The 24,763-nt window shown below is 44.2% G+C and overlaps 1 protein-coding gene across 2 annotated transcripts in view; it reads right to left on the bottom strand.

Annotated features, from left to right (window-relative positions):
- The window catches only part of LOC125625306 (solute carrier organic anion transporter family member 1C1-like), a 72,873-nt gene extending 67,692 nt beyond the window's left edge, over positions 1 to 5,181 (bottom strand). Inside the window, exon 1 of one of the 2 annotated variants that reach the window (XM_048827170.2) lies at positions 5,083 to 5,181. The gene's annotated coding sequence lies outside the window, so the exon portion shown is untranslated. The remainder of the gene's footprint in view (positions 1 to 5,082) is intronic. The other variant, XM_048827161.2, reaches the window with a different exon arrangement.
- Positions 5,182 to 24,763: the final 19,582 nt, after the last annotated feature.

Below are 24,763 nucleotides of genomic sequence, written 5' to 3'. Positions count from 1 at the left end.
CGCTACAACAGCATGGGTAGCACTAGCAGAGTCACAGCTGAACCCTGCCAAGTACAATGCCACCTGAAATGGGTAGGTATGTGCTCAAAAAAAGAAAAGACAAAAAAAAAGATGGAGAAAAGTTTTTTCTTGCCACAGAAGGCAGGACAAGAGGCAATAGGTTCAAACTACAGCATGGCAGATTTAGATTAAATCTCAGGAAAAACTTCCTAACGTTAAGAACAATGGGGCAATGGATCAGACTGCCTAGGGAGGTTCACTGGAAGTTTTCAAAAAGAGACTGGGTAGCTATTTGTCTTGGATGGTTTAGATACATCAGTCCTGCATCTTGGCAGGGGGTTAGAGTAGATGACCCTTGCTGTCCCTTCTGACCCTGTGATTCCATTATTCTAACACACCTCAGCCATGCCACTGCTCCTTGTGCTGCCCTGGCTACACTGCTATTCATATTCAGGCTAGCTGGATGAGAGCTAGCACAAGTAAGGTACACAAGCAGGTGAATCACACCCCTGGCTCGTAGTGTAGATGTAGCCTATCTGGACATAAAAGTCATATTAAACAGTAGTAACCTACACTGAGGTGAGAATGTAACAAAAATTACAGCCCATTTTGCTGAAGTACATTTCTAAAAAAACACACAATGAACTGCCTAAAATCTGATATAAAATAACTCAGCTTTGGCCGTGTCTGAGGTGATACTTTCTTTGGGCCTGATTGTCTTTTGACCTGGTTTTCTGCTAGGTGTGCAGGTAAAGTGCCACTAAACCTGAATGGCAGTGCTTGATACCCACTGGTGAAAACAACTGCCCAAGGTACAGGGCAAGAAGGAACAACTCTCTTCATTCTTGTGTGCTCAGCCAGATTTCACAATATTAATGCGGTAAACAAACCCTCCACGTTTCACTAGTTTCCTCTATACACAGAAGCTTGCTTCGAAATTGGGCTGGGTGTGAATAACCAGAGAACGTCCTATCAAATAAATATGTTTTTAACTGACTTAAAACTGGCAAGGTGCTATTTTTCTGAAGGAGCATTTCCGCACTACTAAAGGACCCTGTGGCTGAGCTGAACGATGATAAGGTACTGAGTGTATGAGCCAGATGACCCATTCTTCATGTCTTGAGTGTTCCTTAGCTGATCCCACTTTAAGTGAAAGTTCTGGTTCTATAGAATATTTATTTTTTACTTCATGATAAATTATTTAGTTATATTTTTTGGAAAGACTCTGTGGTCCGGAAACACTGAGAATGAAAATAATAAATGAAGGGTTTAGACTGCATCTACTCCTGCATAGGCATACAATGATGGGTGGGACAGAAGCAAAGATAAGGGTGGGGGGCAAGGAAACCTTTCCTTCCCACCTGCCCCTTGCATCTCTCTATTGGGGCCAAGCACAAGCCTGAGGAATTCTAGGGTGGATATTGGCCTAATGAAGTTGCTGGACTGGCACAAGGGAAGTGAATGTGCACCAGATAAAAGGGTGTAAGTGGGGCCCCTTGGGTATACTCTCCCCCAGCACTTCTGGAGGCACTGTGATGGCTTCAGGTAGAATGCCAGAGCGGGAGTGGCTGCTGGTTCCTAATCTCACCTCGATGGGGCTGTATTCTAAAACCACGGGAACAAGCTATCTGCTAGTGTAAACTGGTGCAGCTCCCCTGGACTCATGTAAAATGGGCCCTGGTTATATTGGGGTTACTGATGCGAGTCTCAGTGGAGTTGAACCAGTTTTAACTAACAGAGAATTTAGCCCTTAAAAAGACAAGATTAACAGGTCGCATTTCTTAAGCAATGATCAAACACTTTTGATTTCACTCTGGGTGAGAAGAATAGTAAAGAATGAGGAACTCAAAGTCCTTATGTTCCCCTGCTTTGTGAAAATACAGAAAAAGGGTACAAAGTAGCTCTTGAAAAGCATTGGTTTGTCAGAGAGCCTCAATTACAGCTTTTCTTGTGGTTTTCTCCTATTGTGCAGGAGGTGGGAAAGTAGGGGACAAAAGTATTAAATGCAAAACCAGTGAGAGAGAGAATCTGCTTTCGGAGCCATGCAGAATAAAACAAATGCAGATCTTTTCAGTGTTTTGCAGAAGTATTTAGTCTGAATCTGCTTTCAAAGAAAAGTGAATGATAAGGAGTTTCTCATACTTTATGTATTACAACATTTAAGAAGATAGTGAAGACAGGATACAGAGTAAAACACAGAAATATGAAAAAGGACTGAATGAATACACTGGTTATAGTCCAAAGAAATCAGCTCCACCTGAAATATGCTGGGGGAGGGAGGAGCTTTCTGTGTGGTTATGAATTAGTTCCCTTAGATACTTCAACCTGTAATACTGCAGAAAACTTACAACACACATACACAGAGTACAAAATGCAATGTGCTAGCCATTTTCAGAGCTCCTGTTGCTATTATTTCAGCCAACCATGTTTAAACCTAAGAGTTCTTTCTCATGTACCATACTCTCCAACTCTCTAATCCTTTAGTAAAGTTATAATCCTTTGATAATGCTATCACAGTCTGTTGCCATGGAAATGTCTGATGTCACAAATTCAGTAGTAGGATATCACTGAATAAGAAGAGAAGATGGGCTAGGAAGAAGTAAACCCGTCTCTAAATACAAATATCTGCACTGACGAGTATGGACAAGCCTGAGATGGACCCAAATATCTCTGAATGTAGGGAAAGCTCATACTCATGTCCACCCTTCACTGCTCAAGCCATTTCCGACTAGCAAATATGGCAAGAAAAGGTAGTCTACTTCAGTTGCTCTCAACCTGTGGTCTGCGGACCCCTGGAGGTCTGCAGACTATGTCTAAGGAGTTGTGAAAGACTTAGACTGAAAACTGACCATGCAGAATTCAACTATCTATACAGACAATAGATTTCCAAAGGGTCTGCACATTCATTCAAAAGTTTTTAGAGGGGGTCCACAAATGAAAAAAAAAGGTGAGAACCCCTGTTCTAATTCACCTGAGACTTTTCTCCAGTGTAACAATCCCTTCCAATTAGACATTCCATTTTTCCTAGTTTCTGGAGAAAGGTTTTATGAGGCCAACCTTTTATATGGCAACCAATAAAAATAATTGCCAAAAAGGGAAAGAAATTTGGGGCTAACGATCCTATTGAACTCAGCGTGGGTTTTGCCACTGCCTGCAACTGGCCCTTAGTAGGCCCTATAATAAATAACAAATAAATAAAATACCTAAGTCTAATATAGTTCTTAACAGGCGTATCCAGGCAAATAACTGCTCATCAGTGGGGGTACAGGTTTTATAATATAAGGTAGCAGAAGCAAGATGCCGAATTCCCTGCTAGCCAGATTATTTAGGAGGTGTTTTGCGAATGACGATACAATGTGACATGGCAAACTATGTCAAATAAAATAATGAAGCACAGATTGTGCTCTATTGGGCGCTCTTAGCAATTTTTGAATTTTTCTGTGGAACCCCAGGATTTTTTTTTTAATTTATTGAGTAAAGTTTCTACAGGTTGTTTTTCCATCCAAAAGAGCCTTCATTTTGCAGCTAGCAGTTACTGTTGCCTGTTTGTCCAGCCTTCCAGAAAACTGCCCCAAAACAATAGTAACAGAAAGGTACAGTATGAACTGTACTGCTTTGCTTCGCCATTCATCTCGGTGAGATGTCTAGCTTCAAAGTCTGTTTGGAGCCAGTTAAATGGTAACGCTGTTAGACAGGCCAGTCGTTAAAAATGCACACAATTGGGATCAAGACATTTTACATAAAACATAGTCTTTGAGCTCAATCTCTTCCCCTTCCCCACAACCACAATGGGCTTTTGGCCCACTGTTCTCCGAATGAGGACTTTCCTATCACACTGCCCAACCTTGAAGAATTAAATAACTCCCCACCCACACTACATACCTTTCTACCCTGGATCACTGGCGTTTTCCCTTTGTATTTCCCCAAACACCGCTCTTTGGAGGTAATAATTATGTGATACATGACCTCCAGCTTGGAGAATAGGCACTTTTGCCTATTTAGGCACTTAAATACATTTGAGGATCTGGGCCTTGGCTCCCCTAGGCATGAATAAAAGCCCTTTATACATGTGATCTGGCATGGGGAGTTGTAAATTGTCAAGGACTATAGCATATTTGGCATATAACTTTGTCATGCCTACTACCACCCTGGCAAATTGAAACAAGTTCATGGCTAAAATTTTCAAACACTCCTAACTGACATAGGAGCTGAGATTCCATGTTCAAAAGTGACATAGGCACATAGGAAACCAAGTTATGCCATTGAAAGCCGACAGGACTTAGGCTCCTAAATGCCTAGGGCATTTTTTGAAAATGGGACTACCATGCTTTTGAAAATATAACCCTGTATCTAAACCTGACTTTTCCACCATGATGCAGAATCATTTGGATTGTTCCTTAAGGCTGGGACTTAAGCACCCAAAATCCACTGAATTTTAATAGAAGTTCACTACCTCACTCCCTTAGGCTCTTATGAAAAGCCCAGCCAAGGTGTTTGGGTGCACTTTATGAGGTGGCATTATTAATGGAGCCAGAAACTGGAAATACATTAGAATAAACAGCAGAATGAATCTCTGTGTTATTGGAAGGCTGGATATATCCCAAGGTCATGAGCCAGCGAAAATCTGAGTCACCTGGCTTTATAGTTGGAGAAATACAAGAAATAGTTTCAATAATTTTTTTTAATCTCCAAAAACAGTACTAAAAAAAAAGTTTTCTGTAACAGACACGGGACATACAGACATATGATGGTGTGACATGTTATTAAGGTTTTATTAGCAGTCATTTGTGATTACCTGTATAATGCACGTATGGTTTTGCCACTTGCAAGTAATATGCCCATCTCAAAGGAATGCTGATAAAACCTGTATACCTGTACACCATTCTCTCTCACACACCTGCCTCTCAATAGATAACAGATTAAAAAGGCAGGTACTGATTTCAAAATGTCTGTTTATGGTGTCCCTTTACGAACATCCACGTTCTGAATCAGATTAACTGAGAAGCATATTTTGTAGTTTAAAAGCAGAGTGAACATATGAACTAAAAGAATACATATTTAAAACCTTGAGGATTTTCCTACCTGATTAGTATAATTTCAAAATACAATGAGTTAAATAGTCCAGAAATCCTTGGCAGTGTTCCCTTGAAACTGGTAACAAACTAAGATTTGTTGTTGCACACAACTGTGGGACTTCAGTGCCCTGTATCTATTCAAGTTTCCCAGGTTACCTTGGCACCAAACTGACTGGAGAGAAATGTTTGTGAGAGATTTTAACTCTAGCTGTGGAAGAATATAATTACCACAGGGCAGGATGGTGGCTTTAAGCAAATAACTTGAGGTAACAAGACCAATGAAGGAACTCAAGCAGGCCCCATGCTTCAGGCAACCACAATGCCTATGAGGTCTGGGGAAAATACACAAAACTCTGCTTGCTATTACTGGATGCATTATATACCCCTCCTTCCTGCTTCCTACAGTGCTCCAGTCCAGCTCTGCTGGCTGGTGCAGAGAGCGAGAAGTGGCATGGCCTATTTTTTTCAAAAAAATTAGCTGTGAAAAACCCAACAGTGAAGTACCATATAACTGAGGCTGGAAACATTAACCTCCAGGGATGAAATTATGGCTCCACTAAAGTCCATGCAAATTTTGCCAGATTTTTCAAACACACACATAAGCACCCCAAAAGTCAAACATAATTTAGATGACCTCATGTATACACTTTGGGGAAGATCCTTCCCTCTCGTCTGTGGGTGTAGAAAGTCCCTGTTGCAGAAGGATGGGAGTGGGTCTGTACAATGTGAAATATATGGGAAGCCCTCACAAGGGATGTAGAGTCCCTGAATGTTGGAAAGCCCAGTTCCAGAGGACCCCTCCGTGCCCCATGCAGCTGGGGATGGCCACAGAACATGAGAGGGGGAAATGTGGGACTGATTACCATCCATTTTGTCCCAAGGAGTGCAGCAGCAGCAGCAGGAGTTACAGCAACTTCAAGGCAGAAGTAGCCACATTGGAACAGCTCCACAGCCTGGTAGGAAAGATTCATTCCACTTCTGGCCCCTACAGAATGAGCTCTGGAGCTGTAAGCCTCTGTGCTTGTTCTTATGCACCTTTAGATTTGTTTACATATGTTGGTATATGCTTCTCATTAGCATCAACCGCTGGACCCCCATGAATTCCACTAATCTGTGGCTGCAGAATCCACCTCTTGCCACAGAATCATGCCCCCAAACTTTCATTAAAAATAAAATGTCTAGACCTTGCAGCCTAGAAAACTAAATAAAATTTGAACCAAAGCAGGGTTGTTAATTTTCAGGCAGCCTGAAAAAAGAACTCTAAGACAGATGTAAATTGTTCCTATTCAGCTCAATGGTGTGTTGACTCTGAAACCTAATAATTTAATTGTCAACATTTTAAACCATTTGTGCTGATGATCTTTTTAGCGAAAACATCCTTCTAAGGTGCCACAATGCCAAGTAGTTTCTTATGCCACCTCATGTGCCTAAAAGCCAGAACAATCCTCTATCCAGTTACTGAAACCTCCAGCTTCCTGCTGAAAATCTTCTATGATGCAGGTCTACCTTATCAATATAAAAATACATTGGCATACTGAACACAGTGCAACTGCATTGATTCATCATAGAGTCAATGCAGTTGCACCAGCGTAAAACTGGAGTAATGCAGAGGTTGACTCAGTCCCTGGAAATGTGAAGACTGTAAACTAAATTGAATTTAATGTCAAGAGTAGTAGCACAGCAGCTACTGAATGCATTACTTACTGAAAGCATTATTCAGTTTCACAAAGAATTCATTCAAACCCTCCATTTTAAAAATTGTAAAGAAGTTGGCATATATCTATCTATCTATCTATCTCTACCACACCAGAGTGCTGCCAAACCAAAAGACCAGGCTGCAGTTCTCAGCTGTTAGCTCAGTGTGGAGACGCAGCAGCAAAGAACTGGGAGCTGCAGGGAGGGGCCCCACTGCTTTAGCTCTGTGGGGAGAGGCAGCAGCAAAAGCAGAGGCTCTCCCTGCTGCTACCAGCTGTTTGCCACTGCCTCTCCTCATGGCCACAGCTTGCAGCTTCCAGCTTGGCGGCTCCAGCCGCTGTGGTGCAGGAAGGGGGCCCAGTGGCACCATGTGACGAGTGTGACCAGCAAACCCTGGCAAAAATCTGAGGGTACATGTAACCCCAGGTTCCCATGCATCACCTCTGGCATCTGCCCAGTGGGTAGGGGGGTCTTGGGGTTTCAGCCCCACAGAAGGCACCTTTTGGAGCTCGGGGCTTCAGCAGGACCAGGTCTGATGCAGGACCAGATGCCTCCTGCAGTGCTGAAACCCTGAGCCCTGGCAGGCTCTCGAACTTTTGAAGATTGTCATAAGCAACTCAGAAGGTCAGTAAGTTTGGCCACCCCACTATAGAATGTTAGAGGACAGCAGCTGCTCCAGTCTGTGTTAGCTTCACTCACAGTCATGTTTCTACTACATTGCAATTTCACTATATCTATTGCCATTCATTACTTCTTAAATTGTAGTGCTGCCCGAAGGGTGGATTCCTAAATACTGTCAAAGGTGCCTGAAGTGTATGGCTAGGCAGCCTTTTTTAGCATTTTTATAGATCTAAATCAATAATAATAATTAATAATAATAATAAATCACAGTTAAATTGCATTTCTTCCACAATAGCATTTTGCAGGCAATGCTCTTCCCACAGTAGCATTTAGGGGCCAGCTGAGAACCACAATAATATCCTACACAGGATTTATTAGGGACCTAATTGTCCTCTTCTTCTCTGCCCATCCTGGGCTGGAAAGGGACTCCTGGCCCTGCTGCCCCACAGCTTCAAAGGAAGAGGCTCCTTGTCCTTTCTGGGTTCATAAAGCATCCAGGAGTAGCAGCTACTCTTGTCTTTCTGGGGAAGCCCATCAGGTGGTGGCTGCCCAGGGTTAGAGCTTATGCACACGTATACTTCTCAGGCTGCTGCTTCAAAACACTAGCTTGAAAAACACCTGCCAAAATAGGTATTTCAAAGTGAAATGAAACAATTAAAAGAATAGATAGAAACTGTTTATGGGTCAGAGATTGTAAATATATATTATATTCAAAGAGTACATATAAACTGATGGTGCCCTTTACATACACTTTCACAGGCTGTCATAAACATGCACACACACAAACACATGACTAAGCTGATCTTTTTCCTCACTTTTAATATTTTGGCTTACTTTCATTAAAAATGATATATCTGTATAATTTTTTAATAGGTTATCATGCTGTCCATGCAAGTTCTCTCCATTTTAAGCTCCAGTGATAACACACATGAGAAGTCAAGCCTTGGACATGGGAGGGGAAAAAAAAGATGCAATTTACAAATCACTTTGTCCAAAGGAGATGCTAGATGGATATGCAAGAAATCTTTAAGTCTCTCTGTCTCCTTCCTCCCTCCCACTCCATATTTTAAGACATCTCAGGGGAGCTTACTCACTAGAGTTCGAACCTCTGACAGCTGGTTAGCTGCAGCTCTAGTTCAGATCTTCACTATAGCATCTTCCATATGGGAGACATAAAAAAATTAATAAAATCCGCAAAAGCTGATGACACAAACCATGCTATATTAGTGACTTCTATCATCTACCATGGCAGATACAAATTGGAAAAACATGAGAAAATCTGCTATTTAGCAGCCATCATCAATACACTTGGTAAAGAAAGGCTATTTTGCCCTTTTATTACGTATAATTCAGGCTACCTCTATACTACAGTAATGTATGGGGACAATTTCCTGGTGCAAGTGCTGGAGGAACCAACTAGGGGCAGAGCTCTTCTTGACCTGCTGCTCACAAACAGGGAAGAATTAGTAGGGGAAGCAAAAGTAGATGGGAACCTCGGAGGCAGTGACCATGAAACGGTCGAGTTCAGGATCCTGACAAAAGGAAGAAAGGATAGCAGCAGAATACAGACCCTGGACTTCAGAAAAGCAGACTTTGACTCCCTCAGGGAACTGATGGGCAGGATCCTTTGGGAGAATAACATGAGGGGGAAAGGAGCCCAGGAGAGCTGGCTGTATTTTAAAGAATCCTTATTGAGGTTACAGGGACAAACCATCCCGATGTGTAGAAAGAATAGTAAATATGGCAGGCGACCAGCTTGGCTTAACAGTGAAATCATTGCTGATCTCAAACATAAAAAAGAAGCTGACAAGAAGTGGAAGCTTGGACAAATGATCAGGGAGGAGTATAAAAATATTGCTCAGGCATGCAGGAGTGAAATCAGAAAGACCAAATAACAATTGGAGTTGCAGCAAGCAAGGGATGTTAAGAGTAACAAGAAGGGTTTCTACAGGTATGTTAGCAACAAGAAGAAGGTCAGGGAAAGTGTGGGCCCCTTACTGAATGGGGGAGGCAACCTAGTGACAGAGGATGTGGAAAAAGCTAATGTACTCAATGCTTTTTTTGCCTCTGTCTTCACGAACAAGGTCAGCTCCCAGACTACTGCACTGGGCAGCACAGTATGGGGAGGAGGTGACCAGCCCTCTATGGAGAAAGAAGTGGTTCAGAGCTATTTAGAAAAGCTGGATGAGCACAAGTCCATGGGGCCAGATGCACTGCATCCGAGGGTGCTAAAGGAGTTGGTGGATGTGATTGCAGAGCCATTGGCCATTATCTTTGAAAACTCATGGTGATCGGGGGAGGTCCCGGACGACTGGAAAAAGGCTAATGTAGTGCCCATCTTTAAAAAAGGGAAGAAGGAGGATCTGGGAAACTACAGGCCAGTCAGCCTCACCTACGTCCCTGGAAAAATCATGGAGTAGGTCCTCATGGAATCAATTTTGAAGCACTTAGAGGAGAGGAAAGTGATCAGGAACAGTCAGCATGGATTCACCAAGGGCAAGTCATGCCTGACTAACCTAATTGCCTTCTACGATGAGATAACTGGCTCTGTGGATGAGGGGAAAGCAGTGAACATGTTATTCCTTGACTTTAGCAAAGCTTTTGATACGGTCTCCCACTGTATTCTTGCCAGCAAGTTAAAGAAATATGGGCCGGATGAATGGACTATAAGGTGGATAGAAAGCTGGCTAGATCATTGGGCTCAACGGGCAGTGATCAATGGCTCCATGTCTAGTTGGCAGCTGGTATCAAGCGGAGTGCCCCAAGGGTCAGTCCTGGGGCCAGTTTTGTTCAATATCTTCATTAATGATCTGGAGGATGGCATGGATTGCACCCTCAGGAAGTTTGCAGATGACACTAAACTGGGAGGAGTGGTAGATATGCTGGAGGGTAGGTATAGGATACAGAGAGACTTAGACAAATTAGAGGATTGGGCCAACAGAAATCTGATGAGGTTCAACAAGGACAAGTGCAGAGTCCTGCACTTAAGAAGGAAGAATCCCATGCACTGCTACAGACTAGGGACTGAGTGGCTAGGCAGCAGTTCTGCAGAAAAGGACATAGGGGTTACAGTGGATGAGAAGCTGGATATGAGTCAACAGTGTGCCCTTGTTGCCAAGAAGGCTAACGGCATTTTGGGCTATATAAGTAGGAGCATTGCCAGCAGATCGAGGTACACGATCGTTCCCCTCTATTTGGCCTTGGTGAGGCCTCATCTGCAGTACCTTGTCCAGTTTTGGGCCCCACACTACAAGAAGGATGTGGAAAAATTGGAAAGAGTCCGGCGGAGGGCAACAAAAATGATTAGGGGGCTGGAGCACATGACTTATGAGGAGAGGCTGGGGGAACTGGGATTATTATTCTACAGAAGAGAAGAATGAGGGGGGATTTGATAACTTCTTTCAAATACCTGAAGGGGTGTTCCAAAGAAGATGGAGCTAGCCTGTTCTCAGTGATAGCAGATGATAGAACAAGGAGTAATGGTCTCAAGTTGCAGTGGGAGAGGTTTAGGTTGGATATTAGGAAAAACTTTTTTCATTAGGAGGGTGATGAAGCACTGGAATGAGTTACCTAGGGAGGTGGTGGAATCTCCTTCCTTAGAGGTTTTTAAGGTCAGGCTTGACAAAGCCCTGGCTGGGATTATTTAGTTGGCGGTTGGACTAGATGACCTCCTGAGGTCCCTTCCAACCTTAATATTCAGTACAGTACCTGTGCTGGCATATTTATGCCGGCATAGCCCCTTGGCATAGACACAGCCTACCCTAGCAGAAGGAGTTTTTCTGCAGGTGTAGGAACACCACATCTCCAAATGATGTTCTCTATGCCAACAAAAGCACACTTCTGTCACCATAGCTGCATAAATGCTTAGGGTTTTGTTAGCATTAGCTGTGTTGGTCAGGGGTCTGATTTTTCACGCACCCTGACTCACATAGCTATGCCAATATAGGGTAGACCAAGCCTCACAAGTGTTGTTTTTTTATTTCCTTCTTAGGTGTACCCATTTGTCACATCACACACAAATGCTGAGAACTTTTCATCTTCAAGACTCTGAACAAACAACTTTAACTAATTCTCATGTGATGATTGGGGGTGATGTGTCTATGTCCGATTTATGAATTTTGGTTGATTTTTATGAAATTGCTATAGTACTGAATGTGCCTCCCAAAAGAGCTGTTCTGGTCAGAGAGGGGTTGGCAATGACCTCCCAACATCTATAAAATGCCTAAAAAAGGCTGGTGTCTACAGTAGCCACTGATTTCCTTTCATATGTTTACTAAAAGTGAGGGTGTGAAAAGCAAGTATCTGGTGCCTTTAAAATAACCAGAGAGCTCAGGGTAGGTATGGCCCTTTAGCCTGGGTGGGCAGCCTACCTAAGAGAAGGAAAATTGTGATTTCAAACCCCATCCATGTTTTGAAACGTGCTATTGGGTAAAGGTAACACTAGTACCTCCTGTCAACGGTCAACCAGGTCTAAGGCAACAAGGTAGGAAGAGAGTGAGCAAGCACTTAGGGTATGTCTATACTACGAAATTAGGTCGAATTTATAGAAGTTGTTTTTTTAGAAATCGTTTTTATATAGTTGATTGTGTGTGTCCCCACACAAAATGCTCTAAGTACATTAAGTGCATTAACTCAGCAGAGTGCTTCCACAGTACCGAGGCTAGCGTCGACTTCCGGAGTGTTGCACTGTGGGTAGCTGTCCCACAGTTCCCGCAGTATCTGCTGCCCATTGGAATTCTGGGTTGAGATCCCAATGCCTGATGGGGCAAAAAACATTGTCGCAGGTGGTTCTGGGTACATGTCATCAGGCTCTCCTTCCCTCCCTCCCTCTGTGAAAGCAATGGCAAACAATCGTTTCGCGCCTTTTTTCCTGAGTTACCTGTGCAACGGCAAGCATGGAGCCCGCTCAGCTCACTGTCACCGTATGTCTCCTGGGTGCTGGCAGACGTGGTACTGCATTGCTACACAGCAGCAGCAACCCATTGCTTTGTGGCAGCAGATGGTGCAATAGGCCTGAAAACCATCCTCATCGTGTCTGAGGTGCTCCTGGCCACAATGGTAAGGTCGGTCAGGAGCGCCTGGGCAGATATGGGTGCAGAGACTAAATTAGGAGTGACTCGACCAGGTCATTCTTTTTAGTCCTGCAGGCAGTCCTATTGTACCATCTTCTGCCGAGCAACCAAGAGATGTGGATGGCTTGCAGTGCTACTGCAAAAAGAAAAGGAGTACTTGTGGCACCTTAGAGACTAACCAATTTATTTGAGCATAAGCTTTCATGAGCTACAGCTCACTTCATCGGATGCATTCAGTGGAAAATACAGTGGGGAGATTTATATACATAGAGAACATGAAACAATGGGTGTTATACACTGTAACAAAAGAGTGATCACTTAAGGTGAGCTATTACCAGCAGGAGAGCAAGGGGCGGGGGAAGGGGAGAAACCCTTTTGTAGTGATAATCAAGGTGGGCCATTTCCAGCAGTTGACAAGAACGTCTGAGGAACAGTTTGGGGGGGAATAAACAAGGGGAAATAGTTTTACTTTGTGTAATGACCCATCCACTCCCAGTCTCTATTCAAGCCTAAGTTAATTGTATCCAGTTTGCAAATTAATTCCAATTCAGCAGTCTCTCCTCGGAGTATGTTTTTGAAGGTTTTTTGTTGAAGAATTGCAACTTTTAGGTTTGTAATCGAGTGACCAAAGAGATTGAAGTATTCTCCAACTGGTTTTTGAATGTTATGCTCAAATAAATTGGTTAGTCTCTAAGGTGCCACAAGTACTCCTTTTCTTTTTGCAAATACAGACTAACTCGGCTGCTACTCTGAAACCAGTCCTACTGCACCATCTGCTGCCAGCCAAAGATGTAAAAGATAAATGGAGTGGATCAAAACAAGAAATAGACCAGATTTGTTTTGTATTCATTTGCTCCCCCCTCCCTCCCTCCGTGAAATCAACGGCTGACAATCGTTTTGGTGAGGTCTGTCAGGGGCACCTTGAAAATTTTAATGGAGATTCAGTCCTGCCTGAAATACCAGAGGGAGGGATAGCTTAGTGGGTTGAGCATTGGCCTGCTACACCCAGGGTTTTGAGTTCAATCCTTGAGGGGGCATTCTGTGTGACAGTTGTTTTTGTTTCTCCTTGATGTAAAGCCACCCCCTTTGTTGATTTTAATTCCCTGTAAGCCAACCCTGTAAACCATGTCATTAGTCGCCCCTCCCTCCATCAGAGCAATGGCAGACAATCGTTCCACGCCTTTTTTCTGTGTAGATGACATATCATGGCAAGCATGGAGCCTGCTCAGATCACTTTGGCAATTAGGAGCACATTAAACACCACACACATTATCCAGCAGTATATGCAGCACCAGAACCTGGCAAAGCGAAACCGGGCAAGTAGGTGACGTTAATGCGGTGACAAGAGTGATGAGGACATGGACACAGACTTCTCTCAAAGCACGGGCACTGGCAATGTGGGCATCATGGTGCTAATGGGGCAGGTTCGTGCGGTGGAACGCCGATTCTCGGCCCAAGAAACAAGCACAGACTGGTGGGACCGCATAGTGTTGCAGGTCTGGGACATTTCCCAGTGGCTGTGAAATTTTCACATGCATAAGGGCACTTTCATGGAACTTTGTGATTTGCTTTTCCCTGCCCTGAAGTGCATGAATACCAAGATGAGAGCAGCTCTCACAGTTGAGAAGTGAGTGGCAATAGCCCTGTGGAAGCTTGCAACACCAGACAGCTACCGGTCAGTCGGGAATTTGGAGTGGGCAAATCGACTGTGGGGAGTGCTGTGATGCAAGTAGACAACACAATCAAAGATCTGCTGATATCAAGGGTAGTGACCCTGGGAAATGTGCAGGTCATAGTGGATGGCGTTGCTGCAATGGGATTCCCTAACTGTGGTGGGGCCATAGACGGAACCCATATCCCTATCTTGGCACTGGAGCACCAAGGCAGCGAGTACATAAACTGCAAGGGGTACTTTTCAATAGTGCTGCAAGCACAGGTGCATCACAAGGGACGTTTCACCAACATCAACGTGGGATGGCTTGAAAAGGTACATGACGCTCGCATCTTCAGGAACTCTGGTCTGTTTCAAAAGCTGCAGGAAGGGACTTTATTCCCAGACCAGAAAATAACCGTTGGGGATGTTGAAATGCCTATAGTTATCCTTGGGGACCCAGCCTACCCCTTAATGCCATGGCTCATGAAGCCGTACACAGGCAACCTGGACAGTAGTCAGGAGCTGTTCAACTACAGGCTGAGCAAGTGCAGAACGGTGGTAGAATGTGCATTTGGACGTTTAAAAGCGCGCTGGCGCAGTCTACTGACTCGGTTAGACCTCAGCGAAACCAATATTCCCACTGTTATTACTGCTTGCTGTGCACTCCACAATATCTGTGGGAGTAAGAGGGAGACATTTATGGCGGGGTGGGAGGTTGAGGCAAATCGCCTGGCTGCTGGTTACATGCAGCAGACACCAGGGTGGTTAGAAGAGCACAGGAGGGTGCGGTGCGCATCAGAGAAGCTTTGAAAACCAGTTTCATGACTGGCCAGGCTACGGTGTGAAAGTTCTGTTTGTTTCTCCTTGATGAAACCCCCCACCCCTTGGTTCACTCTACTTCCCTGTAAGCTAACCACCCTCCCCTCCTCCCTTCAATCACCACTTGCAGAGGCAATAAAGTCATTGTTGCTTCACATTCATGCATTCTTTATTAATTCATCAGACAAATGTGGGGATAACTGCCAAGGTAGCCCGGGAGGGGTGGTGGAGGAGAGAAGAACTGGGAGGGGGTGGTGGAGGAGGGAAGGACAAGGCCACACAGCACTTTAAAAGTTTAAAACTTATTGAATGCCAGCCTTCGATTGCTTGGGCAATCCTCTGGGTGGAGTGGCTGGGTAGCCGGAGGCCCCCCCACCACGTTCTTGGGTGTTTAGGTGAGGAGGCTATGGAACTTGGGGAGGAGGGCAGTTGGTTACACAGGGCCTGTAGTGGCGGTCTGTGCTTCATCTGTCTTTCCTGTAGCTCAACCATATGCTGGAGCTTATTAGTTTGATCTTCCAGCAGCCTCAGCATTGAATCCTGCCTCCTCTCATCATGCTGCGACCACCTTTCAGCTTCAGCCCTCTCTTCAGCTTGCCACCTCTCCTCCCGGTCATTTTGTGCTTTCCTGCACTCTGACATTGTCTGCCTCCACGCATTCATCTGTGCTCTGTCAGTGTGGGAGGACAGCATGAGCTCAGAGAACATTTCATTGCGAGTGTGGTTTTTTTTTGCCTTCTAAACTTCACTAGCCTCTGGGAAGGAGAAGATCCTATGATCCTTGAAACACATGCAGCTGGTGGAGAAAAAAAGGGACAGTGGTATTTAAAAAGACACATTTTATAGAACAATGGGTACACTCTTTCACAGTAAACCTTGCTGTTAACATTACATACATAGCACATGTGCTTTCGTTCCAAGGTCGCATTTTGCCTCCCCCCCACCATGTGGCTAGCCCCTCACCCCTTCCCGTGGCTAACAGCGGGGAACATTTCTGTTCAGCCACAGGCAAACAGCCCAGCAGGAACAGGCACCTCTGAATGTCCCCTTAAGAAAAGCACCCTATTTCAACCAGGTGACCATCAATGATATCACTCTCCTTAGGATAACACAGAGAGATAAAGAACGGATGTTGTTTGAATGCCAGCAAACATACACTGCAATGCTTTATTCTACAATGATTCCCGAGTACGTGCTACTGGCCTGGAGTTGTAAAGTGCCCTACCATGGTGGACGGAATAAGGCTGCCCTCCCCAGAAACCTTTTGCAAAGGCTTTGGGAGTACATCCAGGAGAGCTGCAAATGCCAGGGCAAATTAATCATTAAACATGCTTGCTTTTAAACCATGTATACTATTTTAAAAGGTACACTCACCAGAGGTCCCTTCTCCACCTGGCGGGTCCGGGAGCAGCCTTGGGTGGGTTCGGGGGGTACTGGCTCCAGGTCCAGGGTGTGAAACAGTTCCTGGCTGTTGGGAAAACCGGTTTCTCCGCTTGCTTGCTGTGAGCTATCTACAACTTCATCATCATCATCTTCCTCATCCCCAAAACCTGCTTCCGTGTTGCCTCCATCTCCATTGAAGGAGTCAAACAACATGGCTGGGGTAGTGGTGGCTGAACCCCCTAAAATGGCATGCAGCTCATCATAGAAGTGGCATGTTTGGGGCTTTGACCCAGAGCTGCCGTTTGCCTCTCTGGTTTCTGGTAGGCTTGCCTCAGCTCCTTAAGTTTCATGCGGCACTGCTTCGGGTCCCTGTTACGGCCTCTGTTCTTCATGCCCTGGGAGATTTTGACAAATGTTTTGTCATTTCAAAAACTGGAAGAGAGTTCTGATAGCACGGATTCCTCTCCCCATACAGCGATCAGATCCTGTACCTCCCGTTCGGTCCATGCTGGAGCTCTTTTGCGATTCTGGGACTCCATCATGGTCACCTGTGCTGATGAGCTCTGCACTCACCTGCAGCTTGCCACACTGGCCAAACAGGAAATTGAAATTCAAAAGTTCGTGGGCCTTTTCCTGTCTACCTGGCCAGTGCATCTGAGTTGAGAGTGCTGTCCAGAGTGGTCACAATGGAGCACTCTAGGATAGCTCCCAGAGGCCAATACTGTCTAATTGCTTCCACAGTACCCCAAATTCGACCTGGCAAGGCCGATTTCAGCGCTAATCCCCTTGTCGGGGGTGGAGTAAGGAGATCGATTTTAAGAGCCCTTTAAGTGAAAAAAAAAAAGGGCTTCGTCATGTGGACGGGTGCAGGATTAAATCAATTTAACGCTGCTAAATTCGACCTCAACTCCTAATGTAGACCTGGGCTTAGTCTAACTGGGGAAAGGCCCTTAGCCAACACACGACAGTCTGTTACGAATTATTCCAGTCAGGACACGTACAGTTCGTTTCTAGGCTGAGGCAACCAAATAAAGACAGACTGCAGAGTATCTCAAAGTTTGTAGGTTTATTACGCTCGAGCGTGGTACCGCTCTGTTAAGCAGAACGGGACCCTGATTACAGGTTACACAAAGATTATATACTGTTGGCAAAACATCCTGCCTGTGTGCCTCAGAGGGCCTAAACCAATAAACAGGCCTTCTCCTTATCTATTACCAATCCCCTGCAGCCACCTTCCCCCTGCAAAAAAGCTGAAGTGGCAACTATTTCAGGCCTGTTGGCTGGTTCCTGTCTCCTTTGTTTCCCTTCTAGTAAATGGCCAAGAGGAAACCCAAAATGGAGTCACATATGCTAATTAGGTTGATTTCCCCTAACAAGTCTCTGGCACAAGATGACTATGTTGGTGCAAGTAGTTTTCGTCTTTTTATGGCAAGATATCAAAGGGCTGTAATAGATACTGGTTACAATGAGGAGTGAGACTGGCCAGTATGTGTCTCCACGAGGGAGTACTGCTATTGGTGGGAGTGTGTTTCATGTCTATACCAGAAGTTTACCTGCCTTAAGTCTGGCAGTCAATGGCCAATAGGATTTCTGGGACCCAGCATCTGAACTGACCTCTAAAGGGTCAGGGGGAGTAGCAGTCAGAGCGAAGAGTCAGACAAAAAGCAGTGAACTGCACAGGCAATGAAGCCCAATATCATAAAAGACAGCAACTTCACTGGTTTGGACACATGCAGAGGATGAATGGAGGGGACCTGGTGAAGATAGCAGGGGAGGAAAGGGAGGTAAGAAAGAGACCCTAAGGAAAGCTGAGCAAGTGTTGGGTGGATTGCATCAAAGAAGATGGTAAACAGCTGGACCTTAGTGCCACTTCAGACAGAGGTAGATGGCTGTTACTTGCACGATAACTCAACCCTGGTTGATAGGATAAGGGGATGAAGCAGCAGCAGCTATATCATTGAATACTTCAGTGGATGTTGAGTCAGCCATATGCTATCAGGGTCGGTGTCACATCCCTTCCAGACCAGGGACAATGGAAAGTCAATAACATGAATACTTCCCATTCAAATGAGAGCACCTTAAAACAATGTGATGGCTGAAGTCTAGGAGATCCAGTTGGACATGACTTATCTACAGGGAGCGTGGAGAGGAGCAGTAGAATTTCCCTAGAGGGAGAACAAAGAGACTGAGGTGTTGGTACAGCCTTTTAAAAATACAGAGGGACTCAAAGAGAGACAGAGAAGAACAAAGGGACAGGCTTTAGGAAAGGGAGGGGACCTGTTGACTGTGAGACCAGCCAAAGCTGAAGAAAACAGATTTCAGAGGTCAGGGAGATTCCATGATTTGAAGGAGAAGCCATGAACTGTAGGATTATGGCCCAGCAGAGGGGACCTCCTGGACCCTGAAAGGATACTGAGCCACATCCCAAAGAAATCTCAAGAATGGTGAGGAAATAAGACAAGGATTCATGTGCAAGTGTGTCTTATTTTCCTAAATCTATGGATCTTTTGTGCTGTCTAAAGAAAAAAGTCATTGTGTTAGAAATCCTTCTGTAACCTCTGTGTCTATTTGCACTGTGTCCCTGAAGACGTAAACTGTAAACTGCCCACAAGATTGGAGCTCTGGGAATGGTGTGCTTAAACTACTCAGAGAGCTGGCACTAGTCTCAAGACCTAAGCAGTTGGCTACAAAGTCCCAGCTCTTAGAAAGGAGTGCTAAATGCAGGATCTATACTCTGAGTGTCTGCCTAGAGACCCAAAGCCAGAGGCATTGCCTGGACTCTGTTTGGACTCAGCAAGCCAGAAGTACACAGATCCAGTGCTGGCATCCAAAAACAGCAAGCTGTGAGTGTCCAGCAAGGGGAGCTTGACCATGGCTGGGACACCTCACAACAGGGCAAATAAGTATTCCCTACATCTTGGGAAACTGAGGCACAGAGAGTTAAATGACTTGCCTAAGGTTACAAAGCAAGTGTGTGACAGAACTGGATGTAGAATTCCAGGATGAGATCCTGGCTCTATTGAACTCCATGGCAAAAGTCCCACTGACTTCAGTGGAGCCAGGATTTAACCTCAGCTATTTTTGGTTCACAGTCCTATCCTCAGATCACTAGCCTCTGACATTTCCTATGTAATTATAATATTGAGAGTTTCAGTTCTTTTATACCATTCACACACCTTTTTCCCGTCTGTCTTCTATTTGATTTTTTTTTAAGAAGGAAACTGAGAACTAGCTATGTGTGATTATTAGGGCTGTCAATTAATCGCAGTTAACTCACGTGATTAACTCAAAAAAATGAATCGCCCTTATAACAATAGAATACCAACTGAAATGTATTAAATGTTTTGGATGTTTTTCTACAGTTTCAATATTGATTTCAATTACAACACAGAATGCATCCGATGAAGTGAGCTGTATCTCACGAAAGTTTATGCTCAAATAAATTTGTTAGTCTCTAAGGTGCCACAAGTCCTCCTTTTCTTTTTGCAGAATACAAAGTGCATGGTGCTCACTTTATATTATTATTTTTGATTACAAATGTATGCACGGTAAAAATGATAAACATAAGAAATAGTATTTTTCAATTCCCCTCATACAAGTACTGTAGTGCAATCTCTTTATCGTGAAAGTGTATTTTACAAATCCAGATAATTTGGTTACATAACTGCACTAGAGCCTACAAGTCACAGACAGGTGCAGCGGCACAAGAGCTAGCAAACAGAGCTGTAAACAGGCAAGTGGGAGTTCTGTTGGAGGAGAAGGTATTTGTATTTGGTTTTGTATTTGTAGTATTTGTATGTGTAGAGGCTTGTAGGGGCTTTGTGCTGGGAGAGAAGCTGAGCCCTGATTAGGGGGCGGGGCTTCTCTGACTAGGGGTCCTAAAAGGTAGCCAGCAAACAGAGCTGTAAACAGGAGAGTTTGAGTGGGAGTTTGTAAGGGGAGTTTGTATTGTGGTACTTGTTTGGGATTTGGCTTTGCTGTGGGTGGTGATGTTTTGGTGCGGTTTGTGTTTCCCAGATTAACAGGATTTAGGTGGGAAGGCTATGACAGATACAGAGACAGAAGTGGGAGTGACCCATGTAGTGGAAGACACAATAAGGATGACTGGATGTGGAAGCTGCGGTGGGTACATGATCCTGGAGGGGATACCTGGTAAGAGTTTTGTCTGCATGAAATGCCGTCTGATAGAGCTGATGGAGGAAAAGATCCGAGGTTTGGAGATGCAGGTGGAAAGTCTGGTTGAGTTTAGGAAGGGGTTTGAGCAGATTATGGAGCAAAGACATGAGGTATCTGAAGGGAAAAGCTCAGACTTGCAAATGGAAGCAGGGCTGGGGAATTCTGAGGGGAGACTACTGGGTGAAGAAAATGGACAGTGGAAGCATGTGACTAAGAGAACCAGGCAGAGAAAAAGACGGGCTAGTGAAGGAGAAATAGAGCTCAAGAACAGGTTTGCAGAGTTGGAAAATGAAGAAGGGGCTCAGCAGGTAGTTGCTGAAGGTGGAAGGGCAAGGAAGAAGAGAAGAGCGGCTCATCCAATAGGAAAAGGGGAAGAGTCAATGGAGACTACACCAAATATGAGCCCCAGGAGGATACAGGATGGGTTGAATAGGAATGGAAAGAACTTGCAGCCAGAGGGAACAGGGGATAGACTGGAGAATAGCACCGTCACCAGGAAAAGGCAGGTCTATGTGATCGGGGACTCTTTACTGAGAAGAATAGACAGGCCTGTATCCAGAGCTGATCCAGAGAATAGAAGGGTGTGCAGTCTTCCAGGTGCTAAGATACGGGATGTAGACCTGAGGTTGAAGAGGATCCTAAAGGGAGCGGGAAAGAATCCCCTAATTATCCTTCATGTTGGAACAAATGATACGGCTAGATTCTCACTAGAAAGTATTAAGGGAGACTATGCTAGGCTGGGGAAGACGCTTAAGGAAATCAAGGCTCAGGTGATCTTCAGTGGGATTCTGCCTGTTCCTAGAGAAGGGCAACAAAGGTGTGACAAGATTAGGACTATCAACAGATGGCTCAGGCAGTGGTGCTATAAGGAAGGCTTTGGGATGTATGGCCACTGGGAGGCACTCATGGGCAGAGGACAATTCTCTCGGGATGGACTTCATCTGAGTAGGGAAGGAAATAGACTTCTAGGATGGAGGCTGGCACAACTGATTAAGAGAGCTTTAAACTATGAATTTGGGGGAGATGGTTGGGAGATGTCCAGCTAATCTCCACGCCGGATTGTAGCATTGAGAGGGAAGAAAACAAAGTAAGAAAGGATACAGCCATGGGTAGGAGAATGGACATAAGGAGGAAGGGCAGTGTGGATACCAGTCTAATAGGTTATACTGGCTGTAGAATGACCGTGCCTAATAGGGTACAGAATGTGAGTGAGGCCAAACAGCAAAAATTAAGATGTTTGTACACCAATGTGAGGAGCCTAGGTAACAAAATGGAGGAACTAGAGCTAGTGGTGCAGGAAGTGAAACCAGATATTATAGGGATAAGAGAAACATGGTGGAATAGTAGTCATGACTGGACTACAGGTATTGAAGGGTATGTGCTGTTTAGGAAAGACAGAAATAAAGGCAAAGGTGGTGGAGTAGCATTGTATATCAATGATGAGGTAGAATGTAAAGAAATAAGAAGCGATGGAATGGATAAGAAAGAGTCCGTCTGGGCAAAAATCACATTGGGGAAGAAAGCTACTTGAGCCTCCCCTGGGATAGTGCTTGGGGTGTGCTATAGACTGCCGGGATCTACTTTGGATATGGATAGAGCCCTCTTTAATGTTTTTAATGAAGTAAATACTAATGGAAACTGCGTGATCATGGGAGACTTTAACTTCCCAGATGTAGACTGGAGGACGAGTGCTAGTAATAATAATAGGGCTCAGATTTTCCTAGATGCGATAGCTGATGGATTCCTTCATCAAGTAGTTGCTGAACCGACTAGAGGGGATGCCATTTTAGATTTGGTTTTGGTGAGTAGTGAGGACCTCATAGAAGAAATGGCTGTAGGGGACAACCTTGGTTCGAGTTATCATGAGCTAATTCAGTTCAAACTGAACGGAAGGATTAACAAAAATAAATCTGCAACTAGGGTTTTTGATTTCAAAAGGGCTGACTTTCAAAAATTAAGGAAATTAGCTAGGGAAGAGGATTGGACTGAAGAACTTATGGATCTACAGGTAGAGGAGGCCTGGGATTATTTTAAATCAAAGCTACAGAAGCCTGCATCCCAAGAAAGGGGGAAAAAATCATAGGCAGGAGTTGTAGACCAAGCTGGATGAGCAAGCATCTCAGAGAGGTGATTAAGAAAAAGCAGAAAGCATACAGGCAGTGGAAGATGGGAGGGATCAGCAAGGAAAGCTACCTTTTTGAGGTCAGAACATGTAGGGATAAAAGTGAGACAGGCTAAAAGTCAAGTAGAGTTGGACCTTGCAAAGGGAATTAAAACCAACAGTAAAAGGTTCTATAGCCATATAAATAAGAAGAAAACAAAGAAAGAAGAAGTGGGACCGCTAAACACTGAGGATGGAGAGGAGGTTAAGGATAATCTAGGCATGGCCCAATATCTAAACAAATACTTTGCCTCAGTCTTTAATAAGGCTAAAGAGGATCTTAGGGATAATGGTAGCATGACAAATGGGAATGAGGATATGCAGGTAGATATTACGAAATCAGAGGTAGAAGCGAAACTCAAACAGCTTAATGGAACTAAATCGGGGGGCCCAGATAATCTTCATCCAAGAATATTAAAGGAATTGGCAACCAAAATTGCAAGCCCATTAGCAAGAATTTTTAATGAATCTGTAAACTCAGGAGTTGTACCGTATGATTGGAGAATTGCTAACATAGTTCCTATTTTTAAGAAAGGGAAAAAAAGTGATCCAGGTAACTACAGGCCTGTTAGTTTGACATCTGTAGTATGCAAGGTCTTGGAGAAAATTTTGAAGGAGAAAGTAGTTAAGGACATTGAAGTCAATGGTAAATGGGACAAAATACAACATGGTTTTACAAAAGGTAGATTGTGCCAAACCAACCTGATCTCCTTCTTTGAGAAAGTAACAGATTTTTTAGACAAAGGAAACGCAGTGGATCTAATTTACCTAGATTTCAGTAAGGCGTTTGATACTGTGCCACAAGGGGAATTATTAGTTAAATTGGAAAAGATGGGGATCAATATGAACACTGAAAGGTGGATAAGGAATTGGCTAAAGGGGAGACTACAGCGGGTCATACTGAAAGGTGAACTGTCAGGCTGGAGGGAGGTTACCAGTGGAGTTCCTCAAGGATCAGTTTTGGGACCAATCTTATTTAATCTTTTTATTACTGACCTCAGCATAAAAAGTGGGAATGTGCTAATAAAGTTTGCGGATGATACAAAGCTGGGAGGTATTGCCAATTTAGAGAAGGACCGAGATATCATACAGGAGGATCTGGATGACCTTGTAAACTGGGGTAACACTAATAGGATGAAATTTAATAGTGAGAAGTGTAAGGTTATGCATTTAGGGATTAATAACAAGAATTTTAGTTATAAGCTGGGGACACATCAACTGGGAGTAACGGAGGAGGAGAAGGACCTTGGACTATTGGTTGATCATAGGATGACTATGAGCCGCCAATATGATATGGCTGTGAAAAAAGCTAATGCGGTCTTGGGATGCATCAAGACAGGTATTTCCAGTAGGAATAAGGAGGTTTTAGTACCGTTATACAAGGCACTGCTGAGACCTCACCTGGAATACTGTGTGCAGTTCTGGTCTCCCATGTTTAAGAAGGATGAATTCAAACTGGAACAGGTACAGAGAAGGGCTACTAAGATGATCCGAGGAATGGAAAACTTGTCTTATGAAAGGAGACTCAAGAAGCTTGGCTTGTTTAGCTTAACTAAAAGAAGGTTGAGGGGAGATATGATTGCTCTCTATAAATATATCAGAGGGATAAATACTGGAGAGGGAGAGGAATTATTTAAGCTCAGTACCAATGTGGACACAAGAACAAATGGATATAAGAATTTTTTATCTTTGAAAACTCGTGGCGAACGGGGGAAGTCCCAGATGACTGGAAAAAGGCTAATGTAGTGCCAATCTTTAAAAAAGGGAAGAAGGAGGATCCTGGGAACTACAGGCCAGTCAGCCTCACCTCAGTCCCTGGAAAAATCATGGAGCAGGTCCTCAAGAAATCAATCCTGAAGCACTTACATGAGAGGAAAGTGATCAGGAACAGTCAGCATGGATTCACCAAGTTTGCAGGTCATGCCTGCCTAATCTAATCACCTTCTATGATGAGATTACTGGTTCTGTGGATGAAGGGAAAGCAGTGGATGTATTGTTTCTTGACTTTAGCAAAGCTTTTGACACGGTCTCCCACAGTATTCTTGTCAGCAAGTTAAAGAAGTACGGGCTGGATGAATGCATTATAAGGTGGGTAGAAAGTTGGCTA

The sequence above is a fragment of the Caretta caretta genome, chromosome 1, assembly GCF_965140235.1.
Source record: "Caretta caretta isolate rCarCar2 chromosome 1, rCarCar1.hap1, whole genome shotgun sequence".
NCBI lineage: Eukaryota > Metazoa > Chordata > Testudines > Cheloniidae > Caretta > Caretta caretta.
Note: the sequence above shows the minus strand (reverse complement) of the source record. Positions and strands in the feature narration are given on the sequence as shown.